The sequence below is a fragment of the Silene latifolia genome, chromosome X, assembly GCF_048544455.1.
Source record: "Silene latifolia isolate original U9 population chromosome X, ASM4854445v1, whole genome shotgun sequence".
NCBI lineage: Eukaryota > Viridiplantae > Streptophyta > Magnoliopsida > Caryophyllales > Caryophyllaceae > Silene > Silene latifolia.
This window is the reverse complement of record NC_133537.1, coordinates 281,452,565-281,475,497: the sequence shown is the minus strand read 5'-3', so window position 1 is coordinate 281,475,497 and position 22,933 is coordinate 281,452,565. Positions and strand designations below refer to the sequence as shown.

Below are 22,933 nucleotides of genomic sequence, written 5' to 3'. Positions count from 1 at the left end.
CAACACACCCTTACCCGACAGAGTAAGGCCCACTCGATAGAGTACCCAGAGACTCATAAAACCGTAGTATTACAATCCTAGTGTGTAAAAGCACTAGGAGTCTTACGGTTTGTCATGTTGCATGCCTAGGAGGAACCATCAAGCTTTGATCTTTGACTCCGACCCTGAAAGGCTTTTTAGAGCCTTAAGGAAAAGACCTTTGCAAGGGTTAGAACCTCTTCTCAAGCTACTTTAAACCAAGCAAATTCACCCACCCAACCTCTCATTGAAAACACAACACAACAACAACCAAATAACCCCATTGATACTCTACTAGAAAACCCATTTCACGATCTCCAAATTCCTACAAATACACCACCTCAAATACTACCTCCAAATACACCAATTCCACAACCACAAATGGCGGCTCTAAGAGACCACAATCGCCCAAACCCGGATGACTCTTCTTCTCCAATCAACTTTGGTACCTTGGCTCCAAATAACTTCGAACTTCATCCTGCCCAATTCGGGTTGATCGAGAAAGATAGATTTAGTGGCAATATTGATGAAGATGCCCATGCTCATCTAAATTAGGAAGTTCAAGAGCAAGGTGGCGATGATGAAAAGAATTGGAGTCTCCGAGGATACATTGAGGCTTATGTTGTTTCCATTTTCTTTAAGAGATAAGGCGGGCCAGTGGTTAAACATTTATCCACCAAATACCTTCACGACTTGGGATGACTTGGTCAAAGCATTCCTTGCCAAGTATTATCCTTCTTCAAAGACCGCTATACTCCGGAATGAGATCCATAAATTCCTACAAGAAGATGGGGAGTGATTGGGTGAAGCATGGGATAGATACCAGGATTTGATTGCTCGTTGTCCTCACCATGGAATACCGACTTGGTATATCACTCAAACATTTTCCCAAACTCTATTGCCAAGAACAAAAGAAATGGTGAATGCCTCAGCGGGAGGAAGTTTTGACCACCTTGGAGATGCCGATGGCACCCCTTTGATCAAGAAAATGGTTGACTCCGAGGCAAACTATGGCACAAAAGGGCTTGAGAAGAAGTAAGCCCTCTTCCAAATTCCTCAAATACACCACCTCAAATACCACCTTCAAATATACCAATTCCACAACCACAAATGGCGGCTCTAAGAGACCACAATCGCCCAAACCCGGACGACTCTTCTTTTCCAATCAACTTTGGTACCTTGGCTCCAAATAACTTCGAAATTCATCCCGCCCAATTCGGGTTGACCGAGAAAGATAGCTTTAGTGGAAATATTGATGAAGATGCCCATGCTCACCTTAATTAGGAAGTTCAAGAGCAAGGTGGCGATGATGAAAAGAATTGGAGTCTCCGAGGATACATTGAGGCTTATGTTGTTTCCATTTTCTTTAAGAGATAAGGCGGACCGGTGGTTGAACATTCATCCACCAAATACCTTCACGACTTTGGATGACTTGGCCATAGAATTCCTTGCCAAGTATTATCCTTCTTCAAAGACCGCTATGCTCCGGAATGAGATCCATACATTCCTACAAGAAGATGGGGAGTCATTGGGTGAAGCATGGGATAGATACCAGGATTTGATTGCTCGTTGTCCTCACCATGGAATACCGACTTGGTATATCACTCAAACATTTTCCCAAAATCTATTGCCAAGAACAAAATAAATGGTGAATGCCTCGGCGGGAGGAAGTTTTGACCACCTTGGAGATGCCGATGGCACCACTTTGATCAAGAAAATGGTGGACTCCAAGGCAAACTATGGCACAAGAGGGAATGTCTTGAGAAAAAGTAATCCCCCTTCCGAATTCTTGGCAAATATGGAGACTAATGCTAAGCTTGATATGCTCAACAAGAAGCTTGAGGAGTTGAGTAAGAAGAAGCAAGTAAACCATGTAAACCAAGCTATCACATCTTATGAGCCATACATGAAGTAATGGAAAGACCAATGTGTGAGTCATGTGGAGGGATGAGGCACACTTATGAAGTATGTGAAAATAACAACTTTGATGAGAACAATGTGAAAGAGGTGAATGCTTTCCAAGCATTTAACACCTTCTCCAACCGTCCACCTAGGCCCCCATTCAACAGCAACCAAGGACCGAACCAAAAATTTGCCAACCAACCTCAAGCATATCAAGATTATGAGGGTAATGAAGGGAACCAAGGACCGAACCAAAACTTTGTTTAGATCTGGCATATACACGAATCTGTGTTGTTAATTGTAGCAGTTAATAGCATTTATTTGGTTAAGTTGACATAATTGATTATTTGAACCGGTAAACACCGGCCTTGATCGAGAGATTGGAGAGAGTTAGATCCGCTGCAAACAATAGAATAACCTAATAAGAGCTAGAGCATATTAGAAGCATTCTAGGGCGAATAGCGGACCGAGAGGACCTTTTCACTACCCTGCATACCGTTTTATGACTGATTGTTGACCCTAGACTTGACCGTTGCATTTTCATGGTGACCTGATGTCCTAGCCTTTTCTCTTATTATTTGAACTCCGTTTTCTACACTTTATTTCTCTTTCCTTCGCTACTTTAGTTAGTAAACAAAACAAACCCCCCCAATTTGTGACGTAGACGGACTTAGAACAGAGAATAGAACGCATTTGTCTCCTTGTGGATTCGATCCCGACTTTCTTTGCTGCATTAGTTTTGTAACACCCCTTTCTTACCCGACCAAGGTAATGGGAGGATGTTACCATCTCGGTTTCCTAAGGTGGTGAATCGGAGTTTCAATTAAGAAACAACTTAAATAAATAACAAGTTTAGTGATTTACAGATGATTAAATAAATGAATGATAAATGTGAACTAGACATGATACAACTTGTCTACCATCTAAGTTATCTATCTATGCCGCTCGACTCCAAATCTGATGCTCGTCCCGTCTCCCGTCGGACATCAAACCAACATGTACTTAACTTGCTCCCCAAATTGTAACACCCCCATTTATTCAGGAGCCTTTAGCTAGACATTCTCAAATAAATAGGACTGTTACCATCTCGGTTTCCCGAGGTAGTGAATAACAAAGTACAACAATACCAAAGTACTTTAAATTAAAACTTTAATGATTACATATGTTTTACAATTTTAATCAACTAAAACTTAATATAAAAATAAATACATCTCGCAGCGGAATTTAAATAAGTGATATAACTACATTTGTGATCTAGACTCCTGCAGGTCCGAAAGCTCACACGCCCAAGCTCCCCATATCCAGCTAACTCAAAACCTGCTATTTAAATCTGCTCCCCATTTAACCGGAAATATTAAATGGTTCACCACAGGATGCCATCAATTAAAGCAGGCATCAATTTTATTTTGACACAGAAGCAAACACGTCAACCAATGGTTGAGTAGGATAAAATATATTAAAACAACCAATGTCTCACACCTGTCAATATTCCAATCTCAACTGTTCACATGTCACATCTCAACATCAACTATCCACGTTATCCACCAGAGACTAAGCCTGGGGCAGTCCAAATATTCACACACGTTATCCACCAGAGACTAAGCCTGGGGCAGTCCAATCACCACTCACGTTATCCACCAGAGACTAAGCCTGGGGCAGTCCAATTCTCATAAACCATTCTCGTAATTAAACATGACAATCATGTATATAAACCATCCAATTAAATAACATCACAAATTAAATTGCCAATCAACCATATATCATAACCATATGATAAATAACACCAATTACACAATCAGTTGAGTAGATTATCCTACCTGGCAAGCAAGCACTCCAATTACGCAATCCAAATAAATAAAGCAAATCCAATCCGATTATAATTCTTCACAATTTCCGTCACCTATATAATAATAACAATCACAACAATCATAATTACTAACTTTATTTATTTATTTATTCCTTTTATTTAATTATCCAAATTAATTATTTACTATAATTATTAAAGGTTTATGATAACTAAAACCCGATTTAACTACGAACCCGACTCACCCGAGCTAATTAAATAATTAAAACCCGTCACACTACAAACACACACCACCCTAACATGGTTTATAAACCATGGCGAACACCTCTCTTAAAACCCACCAAACCCGACACCACAAGCCACCACAGCCACCACCCAACCTCGACACCTCTAGCCTGCAACCCCACGCATCCCACTCGCCCTTAACCACCAGCTAAACCACCACCAACAACCCACAAACACACGCCCTATCACACGACACCAACCGCAACACTCACCTGACACCCCATAAAACCCGTCCCAAAACCACCACCTAACACCACCTTCACTGCCACCTACAACCACTAATCAACTCACCAATCTACCCTTGACAAAATCCACCCAAAACCACCCCAACCCAGACCTCCTACAACCATTAAAAACCCCCTCGAAACAGCCTGCCCAAAACGCGAGTCACTCCCCTGTTTTCGCCACCACCGCCACAAACCGCCATCTGCCACCATTCCGCCACCACAAAAAGGACCGACCACCTTCCCCCATCACAACCCCTCTATACCCAGGTCAAGTCGAGGTCAATTAGGGGTTCAATTACTCATTCTAATCACCCACAACCAACCCGTATAACCCCCTGACCAGCCACCTTTAGCCGCCCTAAACGCCACCCTACCACGGTCAATGACAGTCAACAATGGTCAGGTTATAAACTTGGCAGTCCAATGTCGCTATAGGTCCAATTCCCGAGTCCTATGGTGGTCTATAGAGGTCACATGGTTGTCTTAAAGATGCTTGCATGAAAAGATTATAAATCGATTTAAGATGAATAAATTACCTCGAGTTATTAATTGTTTTATGTTAATTCCTTCCTCTTCCGTCTCCTAAAGCTTCTTCTTTTAATTTGTGAATTATTTCTCAGATTTGAGGTGGTATTTATAGTGTAAGATTTAGAGAATACGAGGCCAATTAGGAAACTATGTAACTTTCCTTATTCTAATTAATATAGGAATTGTCATTATAATTATATCATTATTATTTATCATATACTATTAATCTTACCATAATTATGATTTCCTCATATAATACTTACTAATTTATTATTGCCATAACTTTATTATTATTATTATAATTATAATTACCTTTATATAATATTATTTCCTTGTTATATTATTATTAATTCCCGATATAAATCCCGATTATTCTAATACCAACTTAATAATTTCGGCCCATACAATAACAACACACGGTCCAATCACTCGATCAACAACTAAGCCCAAAGCACAAATATTAGCCAAACCCAATTCCCGACTAGAATTATTAATTTATTACTTAATTAACGTCTCACTTGTATTTATTATTAGAAATGTCATTTAATCACTCATTAAATTACATAAATTATCCTTATAAATTATTATTAAAATACGGAGTATTACACAAATAATAGGAAATATCATATGGATCGACACAGGCCACCCGAAAATAGGTGACAATTACATAGACACACAACACGTCAGTTTCAATAAATAAATATAATACAAAACATGAAAGATAAATACTCCCTCAATACCAGACCAATCTTCCGACTTACCGAATACGTCCGTACCACACCAATGGTAACATACCATAAATGGGTTATTTTTTTACAAAAATACCCTTATATCCTTCCTATATCTACATAAATACCAAAGGTTGGGCCACTCATCAATCATACATTTAACCCATTAATCCCATTGATTATACCCACCAACCCAACATTTAACCCAATAATCCCACCCACTACCCACTAATCGTTCCCTCCATATTTCCCTAATTACCCAACCCAATCCAACCCAACCCTTCATTCAATTCTCTGGAATCTTCTCCTCTTCTCTTCTCTCTTGCTCATAAAACCCTCAAAACAATCGTTGCAATCTGCCGTTCTCATACTCCCTCTCACTAGATCTAAAAAAAACTCAACTTTGCCATGAATCATCTTGAATCTCAACCACTTTCGATGAAGAACAATAATAAAGCTGCCTCATATCATAAATCTCTTGATCATTTGTTATTTATACCTGGTATTGGGCATGTTGCCCCTGATACTTACTCCGGTTATGGGTCACTTTTAGACTCTAATGTTGATAATGATACTGAGGTAACATCAGCATTTTATGGTGATTCAAATACCATCATTCCTGATTCTATACCCATCGATATCCCTGAATGTTCTGAGAAAATCGGTAGAAGAAACTCTGATTTTGGTGCATGTTTTGATAGATCTGGTGATTTGTCACCAAAATCTGTGAAGATCAACAAATTTGTTGCGAATTTCTTAGAAAAGAGGAGGAAAAAAGCAGAGGAAAATGTGAAAGGTAAAGATTCTTATTTTGTCCTTTAATTACTTTTATTGTTTGTAATTGTTTTTATTATTTGAATTTGTTTGAAATAGTTTATTTCCAATTTCTTTCAGTCTGCATTCTTATGTTTGATAGGAAATTTCAGTCTGCATTCCGTCACATTCATAGTTTATGTTTTTTTTCCTATTTTTCTATAAATGTGTAGGTGAATTTGATTTTACGATTTTACGATGTGACTTGTGAGTATTGATTAATTGAAGTTTGGTTTTGTTGCTATATGATCATTAGATGTTCATGATGATATTAGGGTTGACTGCTGCATTAATTGATGATATTTCGAGGATGATCTTTTTAACAATGAAGCGCCTTCAGTTAAATCATCAGTCTTTGGCTTAACACGCGTTGTCCGCATTGTTTTATTTCCGCTACTTGTACTTGCAGAGCTACCCCTATTACAATCACCACCACAATCGGAAATACAAACCTCACCAACCATTGTTTTCAAACCATTCACATCCTTCTTAAGAAAAGAAAATCTCGAATCTTTTTCATCACCAGAACAATCAGTAGCATTCGGGTCAGTGTACATAACCCGAACTCTTTGTTTCAATACTTTCCTACCAGACAAGCAACGCTTCTCTTTCGTCTTTTCTTCCAATGATCGGATCAAAATCTCGTCATCTCTTAAATACATATACTAGGAGTATAAAGTAAGGTCCAACCATGAAAAACCCAAATCTTGAAAATAAAATGCTTTACATTAAATACATCAATTTTATGTCTGTTTACGATATTTTTAATTGGTTTAATTGTTTTAATTGTCTGAATTTGATGAGATATTGATTTTTTATTGACTGATTTTTGTCCCCCTTTTGTTTTCTACTCCAGGTAGGGCTCATATTGTCTTTGAGGAAGTCCATTATTGTGTTGATATGTCACCAAAATCTTTGAAGTTCAACAAATTCTATGCTAAATCCTTAGAAAAGTACAAATAAATGAGCTAAAAAAAGGAGGTTAATTTCTTAATCTTGGACTTTAATTGTTTCTACTTTGGGTATATTATACGGTTTTGATTGTATTGTTATTATTTGAATTTTGTTGGGTTTTTATTGTTGTTACTTGAAATTTGTTGGGTAAACTCACTCTCACTTTGTTAAGAATTGTTTATAAATCCTGTGTTAATAATTGTGTCCAAATTTCATATGTTAAATCACGTTTGCAGTATAGTGTGCTCAATGTATGCCATCTGCATTAGTCTGTAACATGTCATCTGTTTTGGTTGTAATGTCACCCAATGATGAACACTTTGAGGGTATTTGTTACTGTTGCATTCACTATGTTACCCCATAATCAAATTAAGATTCTTATAGAACCAAAAATTAGGTTGGTTAAAGAGGCTAACTGTTGATCATGTTATGCCACCCCAATCTAAGTTTTGGATGCATATAATCACAAGTTAATGCCACCCCAATCTAAGATTGGTTAAGGAGGCATTACTAGAATAATTTGTAAGCTCAATGACGAGAGGGTCATTACTCCCTGAGAGCTTCTTTTCTGACCCAATGAAACATTTTATGAGGGTCTTGCTTGGACTAAGTAGTGTCTTTCCCCAATATATAAATGTTTATTTTATGTCACCCCAATCTTAAGTTGGTTAAGGAGGCATTAAATGAACATATTTAAGCTCAATGATGAGAGGGTGTTAATCCCTGAAAGCTTAAGATGCTGCTGCCAACAATGATGTGGTATTCTGTGTATGATGTTCTAAATGATGAATCACTATATTCAACCACCAAGTAGCCAATTGAACATTAATTGAACAAAACGTAATGTCTTAACATGTCATGTGAATAAGTAAAACATTCTTGGATTTCATTACACATGATTACATTTGATTGCATTAACCAAAAATAAAAAACACTATTGCATTTTGATGTTTAGGTAGTTAACATTCACAACAGTCAAACCAAAACAGATCCCCTACATCATTGGCTTCAGCTGCTTCAATCATCTGTAACATCTCCCCTTCCCCTGGCATATTTTCTAGTTCTATTATAAACAATTGAGCAACTCCCTCTCTTAGCTCATTCAGAGAACTACCAAACCCATTTTCATCCAAATAGTCCAAACATTCCCTCACTAAAGTTACATATATTGTGAGATTAACTGGGAGTAATCCATGTCTCAGTAGTGACTCCTTCCCTATATGAGGAATCTTGAAATCATTGTGTCTCCTACATTTCATGATTTTCACCATGACTGATTGTAGAGTAAGATAATTGAAGTTCAATTTTATTGAGTCATGATCTATAAAAGCTATCATAACATTACCCACCAATTCATCAACTGTAGAGGCAACTTCAGAATGTTTGTAAAGACCTAAAAAATCCAAAATCATTTATGTTCAAGTCAGGACTATTAGGTGGTTGAAAAATAAGGTGAATATTAAAACCATCTAAGCTGGCAGCAGCCCTAAAATCTGGGTCAAGGTCAGAAATATGTGGTCTTTCATTATCTTGTTGTATGTATATGTTCTTACTTCCATTAGCAGGCCACTTTGCCTTGATTGCTGGAATGATTTTCTGAATTATGCAGTCTTTTGTAACTTGTCTTGTAATGGAATCAATAGCCTTGGTGACTGTTGATACGTCTGTCGTGTACCTATCAAAAATAAACTAACTAAACTAACTATATAGCTAGGGAAGTCAGGTCGATCTCCTCAGGGAGGCAAGATATCTGTAGACGTCCGTCTATTTGGTCACAAATGGGGGGGGGGGGGGGTGTTTGAATTGTTTTCTAAACTACAAAGGGTTAAAGGAAGAGAATTAGAGACAAGAGCAGTAAAGGCAAGAAAATAGGATTAAACTATCAGATAGAGAAGGGACATGTCGGGAATTCGATTCACTACGGTAGTCCAGTGACTCAGTTGTAAACAACTCAGACGAATTAATGCAAGACGGATGCGGAAAGGTCCTTTCGGTCCACTTTCGATCCTAAAATACCACTAACTTAACTTTCATTCTCGTCAGGGTAGTCTACTGTTCATAGCAGGCCTATTTAGTCCAATCTTTCAATCTAGGATTAATTTTAGCCAGATTAAAGAGATGACTCAGAAGCGTGCACTCAACTATGTCGATAAATACAATTAAATTGCTATGGTGACAGAATCTCACAATTAATCCATCTATTTCATTTACTACATCGTCACATTCCTACCGCAGATCCCCTAATCCCAACATGTATTAAATTTAGCTACTCATATTGCTATTAATATCGAAACTAACAATCAACAACGAATTAACGGTAAACATAATGAAATAAACAATAAGGTGCATAAAAGTAAATTAGGGCAAAGGATTAAATGAGGTAAACAAGCAATTAAAGCAAACAAATGATTGATTATTACTAAGAGAAGGGAAATGAATTACAATCGTGCGAATCCGGCATAAAGAACACAAAATCCGAGCAAAACAATTCCGAGAACAAGGTTACAGTCAAAGGGAAAAAGCAACGTAATAAAGTTCTCTGTGTAAAACTGATTAAGATAAAAGATAGATGCTAATGACCTAGTAAAGCGTGCTTAAATAGGAAAATAGATAAGTTTATCGAAATAAATCAACTCACGGGCTAATTAAAGCCCATAACAGCAGAAACCACTCGATCGAGTGGAATAAAACTACTCGATCGAGCAAACCTCAGCACAATCTACTCGATCGAGTAGAATAGTTACTCGATCGAGTAACTCTCTTTTCAGCACCTGTCGATCGGGCATAGTAACCACTCGATCGACCAACTGGACTCTGAAAACCACTCGATCGAGTGGTAAAACTACTCGATCGAGTCTTCTGTCTTCAATTCAGCTCAAGTCCACGTCCGACTGCCTTGTAAACCGCGCCTTCACGCATTCCAATGCAATATCTCAATCAGGAAAATCCCGTCTCTTCTAAATGCATGCAAAAAGGACGAAAAAGGGTACGATTCCACTACTTTCGCGTTCATTTCTACAAAACGGACAAAACGAACTAAAGTAGCCAATTCGGGGCAAAATACTATAAAAACAGTATAAAATGCATGGAAATACGTGCTGAAATAGGCTAAAAAGACTATACAAAATGCACGTATCAAATCTCCCCAAACCGAACCTTTACTCGTCCTCGAGTAAACTAAAATGCAACTAATGGAAGGGAAATGATAACTCAGAGCTAGCTTACCTTGTCTACTTGAACCAATTTAATGCAACAAAAACTAACAGTTAAAGCTAACTAGTCAATACGCAAACGAGTTATAAGCTGTTCAGAAATATAGTCAACCTATCGACCTTGCAAGACCAACAAAATCGGACTCTCTCGTGGTCACTCTTCTCTCATGAAGCAAAGGGTGAATGTTATATGTAAAAGAGAGAAGGAAAGACAGTCACTAACCTAACTGCGACCTACATAGCATGCATGCAACAAAAATGAAAGACAATTCAAGTACTAATGCACACACTCCAACCAATAATGTCCGTCACAGCCGAGGGCTTACAAATAATATGGGAATAGTAAAGTTCAGGTGAGAAAAGGCAAAACAAGTTATGGTAATGTGGAGGTAAAAGCGTCAAGCTAGTTCCTAACAGGACCATAATAAACCATCCGAATCTCAACTGACTGAAAAATAGAATACAAGTGCCCTTCGTTTGGCACAAAGCTCACTAAACTCAAACACAAACTCCTCAAAAATATAGAATAAGAATGGAGGAGTCAGACGGTCACAGACTTCCCTTTTTTAACACCGTCTAAACGAGTCATATGAAACAAATCAAACTTTTCAAACCTCTTTTTTTTTCTCTTTTTTCACGTGATCAGCTTTTTTTTCATTTTTTTTGCTTTCTTTCACGGTTTTCTTTTTCTTTTTCTTTTCCAATTCTTTTTTCAATTCTTTTTCCTCCTTCCTCTATTTACACCAACTCCATACAAAGAGATACGGGCCAAACTGCAGACGGAAAATCATACCACAAAAGGACATACTAAAACTAGCTTGACTAGGCAGGCTTAATTTTTGGATGTAGCTAATCGGTCAAAAAGGCAAGTTTTGGCTTATGTGGAGCTAAATGGGTGAAAAAAAAATAAGGAAAGGGAAATTTGCAAGCAGCTCCCTGCATGTGACACCAACCACAAACCCGAATATGTGCATTTGACAAGAAGTTGAATGTCATAAAACTGCAAAAAAAGATGAACATGCTATGCAAGGAGTACTACTCTCAATTCCTAATGAACTGGTCATGAATGTCACCAGTTATGGCTCTAAAACTCAGAATTTATCAAGTAGTTTGCCAATTTATCAGGTCAAGTCTAAATAGTCAGCTATATTTGAACAAAAACTCGTAGACTATGCGTATGACAAAGCTAATAACTATCAACAGAAGTGCAAGGCTCAAGTAAAATGACAAGTTATAGTGCATTATCATCACGGAAATCTACCGTTCCGACTCAATCTATATGCAAAAATAAACGTGAAATTTTTGAATTTTTTTGAAATTTTCTAATTTTTTGGAATTTTTGAATTTTTAATGAAATAAACAACAATGCAAAGCTGAAAAATAAACGTGAATGCAAAACAAATGCAAATGCAGACTCAAAAGGATGCAATACCCTCCCCAAACCAAAACGGACAACGCCCTCGTTGTCCTCCAAAGATACACCAAGAGAGATATACGGGGGGGAACGGAGTATACAACCAATAAATAAATAAAAACAAGAAATAAAAAGGAGACAAAATAAAAGAGTAAGATATACATACAAAATGCGAACTTCCCCAAACCAACCAGAAAACTGGGGAAGTGAGTAGACCAGTAGCTACTCATCGGCCTCCTCGTCGCTGTCGCGGACGTCCTCCACCCGGAACTCAGGATCTCTCTCCTCCTCTGTCCTCCTCCGCTCCTCAGCTCGAGCTCTCTCCACAGCCACCTCAGGGTCCTCGTCCTCCTCCTCCTCCTTAGCAGACTCCGGGTACCCCTCAGCTGGGTACCGGTAGAAGGAAAGGTGTGGCCAACCCTCTGGGATTGGACGGTGTCGCCTCAAGTGGTACTCGTACAGAGGGTGTAAGGCCAGGGCGATGTCCCTCTCCATACGAGCCTGACGCTCTGCAATCTCAAGCAACAAACCGTCACGGTGCCCTTGGTCCATGACCGCGGACGCCACAAAGGGAGGAGGTGGTACGAAAGTAGCCGGTAGGACCGGCTGTGCCTGTGTCTGGTCGGTAGAAGTGGGAGTAGTAGTAGTAGTGAGAGTAGGAGTAGGGGTCGGGATGGGAGTAGCCGTGGAAGGCTGGGTACTCCTTGAAGGTGTGGACCCCTCTCCAGTCTCAACTCGACGCCGCTTCTTGGCAGCGGGTACAGTGGGAGGTGGTCGGAGTGGAAGGTGAAGGTCAGGAAGTGGTGGAAGTCGGGCGCCCCTAGCGACAGTAGGCAAAGGGGCTAGACGGGGGAGAGTGTCACAGGGTAAGTCTACAGACAGGAAGCCGTCTATCTTCCATGTCCGTAGTGCGGGTCGACCAATCTTTGAGAAAGCATGGCATCCAGACTCAGATACCTCTCTCCCTCGAGGTACTGCAAGTCACGAGGGCAAACGAGGAAGAAGGAACGAGCAAGAATGGTGGCTATGCCACCGCAAGCAATAGATCCCGTCTCCTTCAGCCCCTGGGCCTGAAAGTATTCGGCGGTTAAGTAAGCAATGTTGAGGGTAAAAGGACCCTTACAGTCAACGTTCAGGTAACCGCCCAGGATGGAGAGCTCGGTGTTTGTGATGTTGTTCGGCTCCTTTCGGCCGAAAATGGTGCTCCCCATCAATCTAAGAAAACAACGGGCAGGGGGAAGGTGAACCTGTTGGAGCTTTCGCTCGGTAAAAGTGGTCTGGGCCAGGGTCCGCCAAAGCTGACGAAAGACCCTCCTAGGGGGTGTAGTCTCACCCGTAGAAGATAGGCCAAGTCTGCGACCAAACTCCTCTAAAGTCATCTGAAAAGTCCGGTTAAACAACCGGAAAGACACTGAAGAACTAGCGGGGTCAGCATCGTGTGCCCCGGAGGAGAAGGTGAAGGAGCTGAGAAACTCAAGGCTCAGCTCCAGAAAGGTACGACCGCTCATAGTGATGAGTCCGGCCATCCCCGTGCCCCGTAGTAAATCACAAACCGACTCATAGATGCCGAGTCTCTCAAGTGCCGATTTCTCTAAAAATCGGGAAGGTACAAACTCGCAGCCTAGCAGGTGATAAAACTTCTTACGATGTAAAGCGTTAACAAAAATTACCTACGGATAGTCTGGGTGAGAGTCGAGGGAGGTGTCCCCTTGGGTGTGGATTGTGTGCGAAGTAGAAGGAGCGGCGAGCAGAGTGGAAGTAGCGGGAGGCGACGTAGAACGGAAACATCGACGACCTCGGCCCCGGCCTCGGAACCCAAAGTAGAAGCCCGTGCGGATGACGGTGTGAGGAACCGTGGTCGCTCTAAAGCATTGCAGTGAAGACGAGTCCGCCACAGGTGTGAAAACGGCGGCTGGAGTAGAAGTAGGGGCTGCTGTGGCCACCACTGAAGAAAGACTAGCAGCAGTGTTAGCAGTGGTGGTGGCCGTAACGGAAGTGGTAGCCGAAACAGAGCTAGCAGCAGAGCTAGCTGGGGTAAAAACGGTACAGGCAGCTGAAACCAAGAACACGGGGGCTGCGGTACTAACTAAAGCGAAGGCGGTGGCAACAGCAGGGGCCACTGTCTCAGTCAAGGATGGGCTAGAAGACGAGCTAGTAGAGGGCAGAGAGCTAGACTCCATCCTGTAAACAAGGGCAGGGGATTTTATAAGAAAAACACCGGCTAAATGGCAGGAAAACCAGCATGATACAGCATGATAAATCCCCTACAAGTCGAAAGATTCGACTTACAGCACAAAGTTCCCAAAATTCCTCCAAAATTTCGAATTACAGCATCTAAGCATCGATAGGGGCGGGATAGCAGTCAACAACAGCAGCAATTAAGCAACAATGAAGTTACTAGGCAAATTACAGCAACAAGAACCATAATGACAATCGAAAATTTCGACTGTCCTGAACCCATATCGCAAATTTTTGCGTAAAATTCGAATTGAAGCATGTTAAAGCAATGAGGAAGCGGGAATGATCATCAAGCAAGACAAGTAAGGGCCAATAATGACAGTTAAAGTCGAAAAATCGACTGCACAGTGAATTTCGAACCCTAATTCCAAGTTACCTCCATAAAATTCGAAATAAAGAAATTAAAATGCATAGAGGATGAAGGAATCACTTACTTGATGGGGATGAACCTACAATATGCAATTAATCTTCAATTAACAAGCAAAAATGGCGATTTCTTTGTTCGAAAACCGCGAACCCTAAACCCTTTAATAGACCGTGTAAACGAGCACAAATCAAGGGGAAAATAAGGGGCTTTGAAAGATTAATTAGCAAGCAAGAGAATGTAGGTGACGGATTTGGTATTTAGAGCAATTAAAATGGGGATTTGGGGATTGTTTTATCGCAAATGGAAGGGGATGACGAAAAGAATTGGGGAAAATGAATTAGAAACGAAAATAAAGGAGTTTAAAGGAAAACTCCCCTTGTCCTCTGCGAAATCACTCGATCGAGTGGTTTAAAACTACTCGATCGAGGACTTTGATGCTTCACCTACTCGATCGAGTAGAATTCTACTCGGTCGAGAACTCCCCTTATATGCTTTACTCGGTCGACTAGAATAGGATCACTCGATTGACCAGAATCCAATCGATCGAGTACAAAAAGTGTTCGATCGAGTTCTTTTTCTCGCGTAAGCTCTTTAATTCGTCATTTCTTCCTTCGAAATGCGTAAAAATTCCCCAAACCTGCATAAAAACACGTGCAAAAATATACCAAAATACCAAATACGTATAAGAACAGTCTATAGTCTTAAATCTACGCTAAAAATTGTCTAAAAGCTAATTGTCCTAATTGAAAGCAATAAAAGAAATTCAACGAAAAATTTTAAAAATTGTTTTTACAAGGTGTTACACGGGGCATTTCCCCGCTCACTTTCCAATGCAATTCAGTAGCCCCTTGGAGGGCTCCTGACTGGAGGACGTCATCTCAGCAACATTGATTGTCCTCTTCAACTTCCATGAGCTTGAATTTGAATCATTTAATTCAGTAGGAGGGGAATAGTTCACATCCACATATGCACGAACTTTCCTCATCCTTGCTCCTTTATCAACGTCTTTAGCATCCTCACTTCCAATTTGATTGACATTAATTGCACAATGTCCTTTGACAGCTCCTTCATTGCTTTCATCTGTACCTGCAGCAAGGAAAACAGACGAACTTTCCTTCTTTTTGCTCTCAACCTGAGGCGGAGGGGTAACAATAGCAGCACAATACTCCAAATTTTCATTTGAAGTGTCAATAATAGGGTCAATAGAAGAGAGGGCATTGCAAGGCCGAGCTTGCATGGGAGCCCTCCGGAACTTAGACTGATGGAATATCAGCTCCTCGTCCCCTACCTGAAAAGTCAACGTCTTACCCCCGATGTCTATTACTGCACGGGCAGTAGACAAAAATGGTCTCCCTAAAATAATAGGGGTGTGAGCATCTTCGGGGATGTCTAAGACAACGAAATCAAGGGGAATAAAGAACTTCCCGATCTGAACAGGTATGTCTTCTATTATACCTAGTGGCCGTGATATACTACGGTCGGCCATCTGGACAGTCATGTTGGTGAAACTCATCTTTGTCAAACCAAGTCTCTTAGCTAGAGACAACGGTAAGACACTCACGCTAGCGCCTAGATCGCATAGCGCGTTATCAATCAAATGGGTACCGATATGACACGGAATTGAGAAACTACCCGGATCTGACTGTTTGGGAGGTAACTTATTTTGAAATAGGGTCGTCCCTACCTCAGTCAAAGCTACTGTCTCATTATCACTAATGTGCCTCTTACGCGTTAAAATTTGTTTCATAAATTTAAGGTAAGAGGGTACCTTTGTCAGCAACTCGGTGAATGGCACAGTGACTTCTAAGCTTCTCAGAAGTTCGACAAATTTGCCGAATTGTTGATTAGCTTTAGTACTCTGCAGACGCCTCGGGAAGGGAACCGTGATGGGTATCTCGAGTCCCTTGTTTCTCTCTTCCAATGTATCACCCGGAGCAAGCTCTGTACCCTTTGGACACTTCTTACCTCTCGAACAAGGTCTTTCTGGTGATTTCTCGCTTAATCGAGCACTAGCAGGCTCTCGATCAAGCTTCCCGTCATCTAAACTACTCGATCGACCAAAATTGCCATTCGATCGAGTAGTTTCTTCATCAATATCACTCGATCGAGTGGAAGTTTCACTCGATCGAGCAGTCTGCTTTTCCTGTTCACTCGATCAAGTAGAAAATCCACTCGATCGAGTACTTTCACCATCAAATCCAATCGATCGACCTACAGAAACCAGTCGATCGAGCACTTTCTTAGCCGTCAGCTCATTTCCTTCGACAGAACACTGTTCATCATCAGTTATAGCCTTCCTTGGGTGTTATTTTAGCACTTCCGGTCCCTCATATGAACGACCGCTTCTCAAATTGATTAAATTTACCGACTCATGTGGATTCTTCTCATTTTGAGTCGGTAATTGACCCTGCTTTCTTCTGGATTGATTCGTGGCTAGTTGGGCAACTTGAGTTTCAAGTGCCTTAATGGACGCATCTTTCTGTTGATCACTCAGCTGCCACTGCTTTGTAAAGGACTGCAACATAGATTTAAGCTCACCTATTTCACTCACCCCACCGGAAGATGATGCACCGTGATTGGGAGGATGGAAGGAAGGAGGCTTCTGAAAGCCTTGTTGATTCTTATGTTGAGGAACATACGGCTGCTGCTGGTGCGGAGGAGGGGTAGGATTAAGCACATTTTGACTAGTCCACCTCAAATTGGGATGGACTGCCCCTTGGTTGTTGTAATAGGAACTCCCTCCTTGCCTATATTGTTGAAAGGCAAGGACTTGTTCCTTCTTCACAAGACAACCAACAGCAGTGTGGCCATCATTACTCCCACATATCTCACATGTGACGGTCTCCCCTCTAGTAAGAACATGGACCGTCTGAGGCTCCCCAGCAGCTTGTAACTCCAACTTGTCAAATCTAGCATTCATGGCTTCCAGCTGAGCCACAACCTGGTTATCGACTGCATGAACTGTTCTTATACTATCCCTCGGGTTTCCATACTCAGCACTGTGATTCGCCATCTCCTCAATAAGGGCCCATCCCTTATCATCATCGGTGTTTTCCTGGAATCTCCCATTAGATGCCGCATCAAGTATGGCTCTGTGGTCGTCATCTGACCCATTGTAGAACTGATTAGCTATAAACCATGGGTCAAAACCATGGTGAGGAATAGACCTCACCAACTTCTTGAATCGTGACCACGCCTCATATAAAGTCTCATCGGGAGCCTGCCTGAAACTGGTAATCTTGGCCCTTAGCAGATTGGTACGCTGTGGAGGGAAATGTCTCTTGTAAAAGGCAAGAGCAAGAGACTCCCAATCTGTAACCCCTGCAGCTGTGCGGTCCAAGTCAGTCAGCCACTCCCTGGCTGAATCGGTCAAAGAGAAAGGAAATAGAACCTCATTAATCTTGTCTTGAGTTACTCCCTTAGTGGCGGGGATAGTAGAACAGTAGTCTGTAAAGACCTCTATGTGCTTCCTCGGGTCTTCACCTGCCACACCTCTATAAAGATTTCTCTCCACTAGATTGATATAGGAAGGACGGATGTCGAATGTATTCCCATCCTCAGTCTGGAGATCGAAACCCTTTGGAATCGAGGTTGCTTTAGGCACCGAATGACTAGAAAGCTTTGGCATCTTTACTGGTTGATCGGCAGAAATAGGAATGTCTTCTGCGAAAAGAGAATGATCTAGCTCTGGCTCGAAAGTACTGAAGTCTTTCTTTCGTGATTTTCTCTGCAGACGGAGTCTATGCCTGAACAATCTCTCTGGTTCAATCACCAAACTAACTCAAACCTGTCTGACCTGGGCATAAACAATACTGAAAGAAAATAAGTAAGAACTGCCTCAAGGAATAAAAATTCCCTGAGACAGATAAAATAAACGAAACAAAAACAGATAGGGCAATTGCCTCCCCGGCAACGGCGCCAAAATTTGATACATCTGTCGTGTACCTATCAAAAATAAACTAACTATATAGCTAGGGAAGTCAGGTCGATCTCCTCAGGGAGGCAAGATATCTGTAGAAGTCCGTCTATTTGGTCACAAATGGGTGGGTTGTTTGAATTGTTTTCTAAACTACAAAGGGTTAAAGGAAGAGAAGTAGAGACAAGAGCAGTAAAGGCAAGAAAATAGGATTAAACTATCAGATAGAGAAGGGACATGCCGGGAATTCGGTTCACTACGGTAGTCCAGTGACTCAGTTGTAAACAACGTAGACGAATTAATGCAAGACGGATGCGGAAAGGTCCTTTCGGTCAACTTTCTATCCTAAAATACCACTAACTTAACTTTCATTCTCGCCAGGGTAGTCTACTGTTCATAGCAGGCCTATTTAGTCCAATCTTTCGATCTAGGATTAATTTTAGCCAGATTAAAGAGATGACTCAGAAGCGTGCACTCAACTAAGTCGATAAATACAATTTAATTGCTATGGTGACAGAATCTCACAATTAATCCATCTATTTCATTTACTACATCGTCACATTCCTACCGCAGATCCCCTAATCCCAACATGTATTAAATTTAGCTACTCATATTGCTATTAAAATCAAAACTAACAATCAACAACGAATTAACGGTAAACATAATGAAATAAACAATAAGGTGCATAAAAGTAAATTAGGGCAAAGGATTAAATGAGGTAAACAAGCAATTAAAGCAAACAAATGATTGATTATTACTAAAAGAAGGGAAAGGAATTACAATCGTGCGAATCCGGCGTAAAGAACACAAAATCCGAGCAAAACAATTCCGAGAACAAGGTTACAATCAAAGGGAAAAAGCAACGTAATAAAGTTCTCTGTGTAAAACTGATTAAGATAAAAGATAGATGCTAATGACCTAGTAGCGTGCTTAAATAGGAAAATAGATAAGTTTATCGAAATAAATCAACTCACGGGCTAATTAAAGCCCATAGCAGCAGGAACCACTCGATCGAGCAAACCTCAGCACAATCTACTTGATCGAGTAGAATAGTTACTCGATCGAGTAACTCTCTTTTCAGCACCTGTCGATCGAGCATAGTAACCACTCGATCGACCAACTGGGACTCTGAAAACCACTCGATCGAGTGGTAAAACTACTCGATCGAGTCTTCTGTCTTCAATTCAGCTCAAGTCCACGTCCGACTGCCTTGTAAACCGCGCCTTCACGCATTCCAATGCAATATCTCACTCAGGAAAATCCCGTCTCCTCTAAATGCATGCAAAAAGGACGAAAAAGGGTACGATTCCACTACTTTCGCATTCATTTCTACAAAATGGACAAAACGAACCAAAGTAGCCAATTCGGGGCAAAATACTATAAAAACAGTGTAAAAATGCATGGAAATACATGCTGAAATAGGCTAAAAAGACTATACAAAATGCACGTATCAACTGTTGTGCCTGCCTCCATATGTTTGGATTTCCTTGTTGCTGGAACATGTTCAATGAAAGGCCATACTCCTATTTTTCCATCAAAAAGAAGCTCACCATCTTTTCCTTAAACTGGCATGGCCACATCACACATAAACATGACCTTGGTTATGTACCTCTTTCATTGACATGAACGATATGGTTCCTCTTCACCGGGAACAATGTAGTAAGTATCCGTTGTTGTTGTTAGATAAAACCACTTCTCGTCAATGTGAACTTGACATGACATATCTTTGAATTTAATGAGAGTTTTAGCTATGTCGACAAGAATTGATTCAAGTGAAAACAAAAGCCTTTGTAATTTGTTTGAATCTATCAACGGGGGGTGCATTGGGTGTCTATATCTCTTTAATTCACCTTTTTCGACACAACGTTGGACCGTGCCATGTCCAACTTTCAGTGTTTTTGCTATTTTACTAATTGATGAGCGGTTCTTAAATGGCAAGCTCTTGATCATCTTTATATCGTTATACACTTTTGGTGAATTTGTGTTGCCCAACATATGAGACGGTAAGTGGATTGGTTTCTCTTCTAAAATCTTCTCTTTTTCTCTACTCCACCATAACCAAATCGTCTTCTGAGAGACAGACCACTTGGTTACTGCTTCTAAAATTTTTCCTTTAAAAGGGACAGCTTTTATTGAGTGAGCCAACAAAAAATGAGCAATTGAATCCTTTTGATCAATTGTTAAGTTGGCTTTACCCATTACTAATGTTTTGTTCCACTAACTGTTTTTTTGTTTATTTTTTTTTTCAGGAAACAAGATGCTTTTGTTGGTAGAGAAGAAGTTGCTGGAAAGGGGAAGAAATACAGATGATGTAATGGCAAGAAATTAGGACTAATGTATAGGTGTAATCTTTGTGTAATGATGTAATGAGTGATGTAATAGTGATGATGTAATGTGTTGTTTAAACATCATTCTAGGCGCCAAATACAAATTTTGGCGAAACAATTTCCCACGCTGCTTTGTTTGTGCAAGTGGGTTCTCTTATTATGAAATTATTAGCTTTATCTTAATGATAGTCTCCCCTTCTTAATTTTTAATTCATTTTAGCTTACTTTCCATTTTTACCCTTGATTTTACCTTCTTTTCTTAAAAACCCCAATTTTCACCATGTTACCATTGATGTGGTATGGAGGGAGTATGCAACATGCCAATGATATAAATGAGACATTATTATACAATCACCACGCCGGTACCGGGAAACACCCAGACATACTCATAACCACCGATGCCAGGGACACGACCACGACACCACACCTCACAAATAGGTACCGGGATTCGAAAGCCAGCCGGATCCCCTGCCAGACGTCGTGCCTCAACCACACGAGTCCCTTCGTACTCAAGTAATTAATGGGCACATCCCTCTTGAAGTGGAAAGTTGTAAGAGGCGACTCAAGCGTAAGACGGTCTCTCAACCGTCTTACGTCTCCTCAACAACAACCATATCCTCGACATATACAACAACAATAACCACAATGATATAATATGCAACACAACACATCAAAGTAAAACTAATCATGGAATACACTCTTCAACATGCCATGGACCTCTATTTGAGTCCTCACAATTCAATGTCATGTTATAATGCATTTCCAACAACATAAGAGATTCATCAAGATCCTCCACAAATACCATGTGATGCAATACAACTCATAATACGAAAATAATGCAAAAGACACACAAATATACACACACATTATTGAAACCGAGTAGGATTAACCTACCTTTTGGAATGCATCCCGATTCCTTCTCATGAAACTGTCTCATCCTATTCAAACCAGACAATACTATCACAAATACATCCAACACTATTATATACTATAAATCCCTTTATTATCACCCATTAATTATACATATTACATACCCTAATTACTAATTAATTACCCACAACAAGACTCCCAAAAGTTAGGGTTTAAACTAATGAGAGAAAGGTAGATCTTAACTTACAAAGTAAGAGGAAAGAAGAAGGAAGATGAAAAATCCACCAAATCAAGCCTGAATCCCATGAAAATATGTTTGTGCGGGTTTTAGAGAGAAGGGAGAGAGTTTAGAGTAAGAAGGAAGGAGGAGGAAATGATTTGGATAAGATAAGGTGAAATCTCAAAGGCGTTTATTGGGTGTTGAAAAGTGGCACTCGGTCGAGTGCCACTCACTCGGTCGAGTGCTCGCCCACACGATCAAGTAAACCCTTAACTCGGTCCACTGCAGCCCCACAGGATCTAGTCTAGGTCAATCTAGGTCTAGTGTGCACTCACTCGGTCCATCCAATACTCCAGTAGGTCCACTGTAGGTCTCTCACGCGTTCGGAGGTACTTTGGCGGATCCCAAAGAATCCGGGTATTACAATCTTCCCCCTTAAAATGAACTTCGTCTCCGAAGTTCGCCTCACAATCTCTTTCCCTCCGTTCTCTTAAGTCTCTCTCTCCGTCTCGTTACCAACTCTCAAGTCTCCTCTCTTTCCCAAGCCCTTACCATATTCACTCTCTTACATACAAACGCTTCTCAACTCGAGGTTCCCTTGACATTGTCGCTCTCATAACACTTGGTTTCTTTCTTTAACTTCCTAATTATTACATTCACACCTCCTAAAAGAGAAATTCGTCCCAAAGTTCAACGTTCAAGAACATGGCATACTCGTAAACTACCTATGAAACATATAACTCGATAAAATGATGATCACACTGCAACGGATTATGCATTCTAACAGAACTCAATTTCCATTCTCATGTCACGCATATATTGTGTCAAATGTACCACATGATCGCACATATATTTGTGTCTGTTTTCACTCCATGCAAGTATTCCATCTATAACCATCATAAAACTCATTTGTATATCAAGCGACTATCATGAGATTCACAAATGTTACTCACTATAATGTCAAGGAATCATCACATGTCGCATAAGATTATTACATGCCTTCGTCGTCTATTTAGTAATGTCACATTGCTATCGATTAATTGGGTACACCCGAATAGTGATACTCTAAGTATTAATAACATCTGAAGTAATAATAACACACTAAATATT

General features: G+C 40.4%; 2 non-coding genes across 2 annotated transcripts; both read right to left on the bottom strand.

Annotated features, from left to right (window-relative positions):
• Positions 1-769: 769 nt before the first annotated feature.
• Positions 770-876, bottom strand: LOC141624384 (small nucleolar RNA R71). The gene has a single exon (XR_012534190.1). It is a non-coding gene; the product is annotated as a small nucleolar RNA R71 (small nucleolar RNA).
• Positions 877-1,498: 622 nt separating this feature from the next.
• LOC141624723 (small nucleolar RNA R71) lies at positions 1,499-1,605 on the bottom strand. The gene has a single exon (XR_012534529.1). It is a non-coding gene; the product is annotated as a small nucleolar RNA R71 (small nucleolar RNA).
• Between the last annotated feature and the right edge of the window lie 21,328 nt (positions 1,606-22,933).